The sequence below is a fragment of the Syngnathus leptorhynchus genome, unplaced genomic scaffold, assembly GCF_054491065.1.
Source record: "Syngnathus leptorhynchus isolate UIUO unplaced genomic scaffold, UIUO_Slep HiC_scaffold_25, whole genome shotgun sequence".
Classification (NCBI taxonomy): Eukaryota; Metazoa; Chordata; class Actinopteri; order Syngnathiformes; family Syngnathidae; genus Syngnathus; species Syngnathus leptorhynchus.
The window spans coordinates 1,870,001-1,872,500 of NW_028231992.1; the positions used below are offsets into that span (position 1 = coordinate 1,870,001).

The 2,500-nt window shown below is 58.4% G+C and overlaps 1 pseudogene; it reads right to left on the minus strand.

The window, feature by feature from the left end:
• Positions 1–2,500, minus strand: part of LOC147038946 (28S ribosomal RNA) — a 9,675-nt pseudogene that overhangs the window by 3,709 nt on the left and 3,466 nt on the right.

A 2,500-nucleotide genomic window follows, 5' to 3' on the forward strand; every position in this document is an offset into this window, starting at 1 on the left:
AAACCCGGGGAACGACTCCACGTACCATCCATGTTGTGAACAGCCTCGCCAGTTGCTTCCCGGCCGGGTCCCAGTTCAACACAGCCTGTCTTCGAATCCCATCTGGGCCCGGCGCAGAGCTAGATGTCATCCTAGCCAAGTTAGATGTCACTTCAGTCGCCGAGATCGGGTGATAGAATGGTTCATTGTCAGCGGTAAGCTCCACCTCAAAGCCCTCAAGACCGAGAAACGCCCTCACCGTTTCCCATCTCTCACGGAACCCCTCAAACACCAACTCAGGTGGCAAGTCACACCTCAGGGGCGTCAGACCGTCCAAGACACGCCGCGCCATCCCCTTCCGTGCCACACTATACCCCCGTTGCTGGTGATAGAAGGACCGTTTCCGCTGGAGAAGCCGCCTTCTCCACCCTTTCAAGTCTCTACTTCTCGGTGCACGCCTCACTGACGTTGTAGGCCACACTATCTTACCCCCCAGCGCCTCCATGACCTCCAGAGCAGAAGATTCGACCAGGTCAGGCTCCCGGCCTGCTCTCTCAACTAGGGCAGCAGTGTTCCGAAGCTCCTCATCCCCCGACCGCAAAATCCCCATAACCCTCTCTTCCACCATGTCGGGGAGCCCCGGGGGTAAGGACCATTCCTGGGGCGACGCCCTGACCACCAGCCTGCGTCGTCGCGCATCAGAAACACTGCCTGCCGCACCGCTACACAGGGTTCTCCACTTCCACCTCACTTGTTCATTGGTCTTCCCAGTTCCCAACAACTGGGCGACCACCACAAATCGTCGAGGATCATCTCCATGTTCCTCCATCAAAAGTCTCAAGCGGGCGACCTCCTCCGAGCTCCACAGCTTTCCTCTCACCTTGACCACCTTGTCCTGGCTCCGACCCCGTTTCACCCTGAACCACTCATCCGCATGAACATGCCGCATGTGCTGAGAGACTCCAACAGTTGTCCTAAAACAACATCCACAGAGCTCACACTCGAACCCAGGGACGCCCTCCGACCTGCGCACCCCACCACACTTGGCGGCGTGACACCGAATCGAATGGCTGTTATCACCGACCTTCCCGCACAAGCGACACGCGTACTCGACAGCAACACCCGCATGCCGGATAGCAAAATGCATCCCCAGCCTACGAATGCCACCGACTTGCACACCACACAGTTGGCAGTCCCAGGACTCCCGAGGCAGATGCACCAAGACACGGCTGGGGGGGACTGCCACCTTCCCCCCCGAGGTCGACGGCCCCTCAACCGTCATCTCGCCCGCTTTAGCTTTTCTATCACCCTGAACAAGTTGTGGCTCCAGCACGACCCCCATCTCATCAACTCTCATAACTGAATCGATAGAGGCCTTTAATTCGGACGCCACTGAGGAGTTGTCAAGAGCTTCGCCAGCCTGGATCCACCCGCTCCTACGGCCAGACTGACTGTGACTCTGACTCTGTGTAATTGCTAGCGCGGACTTCCGATCCAAGGAGTTTTCGCAACCGTGGCCCGTAGAAGTGACTACGGGCCGTTTGGGGTCCCAGTCCAATGCCTCTGGTGGTTGGTCCCCGTGGCCACCAGAGAGGTTGATTCGCAGACCATCGGCGTGCCCACCCTCAAACACGCCGCGGGGAGGTAGCCCAAGCGGCAGCGGCCCCTCTCCAAACCGCCCCTCAGCCGATTTTGATCCCCCAGCACGGCCATCCTGGGATGTCCGATCATTCCCAAACATCGGAACAACAGACAATAAAGCGGACTTCGACTTTGACTTCAGTCTGACTGGGAATAGTTTGAAAGATCTAGGTCTTCCCCTCACAGAGACTACACTTCGGAATCACAACCCTGACAGCAGCCGTCCAACCTGACCGGTAAGACCCTTCCAAAGCCGGACAACCAGATCGACCCACTAGGGAGAGGCCCCCATAGCCAGTATGAAGAGCTCACACCCCGTAAAGCCTCCCAGCCGCCGACACGCATCCCCGCTGCCAGAGCCAAATATGGACTAAAAGCCCATGGCCATCATCATATTCTTGAAAATGTTTATTTTAAGGTACGTGGCCAGTAGCCCTGCACGCTACCGCTCGACCATCGTCTCGCTCGCACCTCTCTAGGGATTGAGAAACACATCCAGCAGAAGCAGGGAGGGCCAGAAAGCAACAAGGTTACCCCAGCACCCTCACCCACTCCCGATCATTGCCACTTGGAGGCACGGCATACACATGCCGATTCGGTTCGTCTCGATCTCGCCACCACACAGTCACCCCAGGCCTACCAACAGGGCGCCGGGCAACGCACCTGCCAGCCTACACAAGAGTTGGAGAGCGACCCACAGTGGGTAGGAACCGTCCACTCGACGTCAGCAAGCCGAGGTCGATGGGGGCCCTACCAAGGCAGGTCATGAATGCCAGTCGGTCAGTTAGGAAAAGGGTACTCGGAGCCCGCCGGGATCAGACGGGCAACCGGGGAGAGGGAGCTACATGAGTACCGTCGCCGGGTTCAGACGACGGCCCCA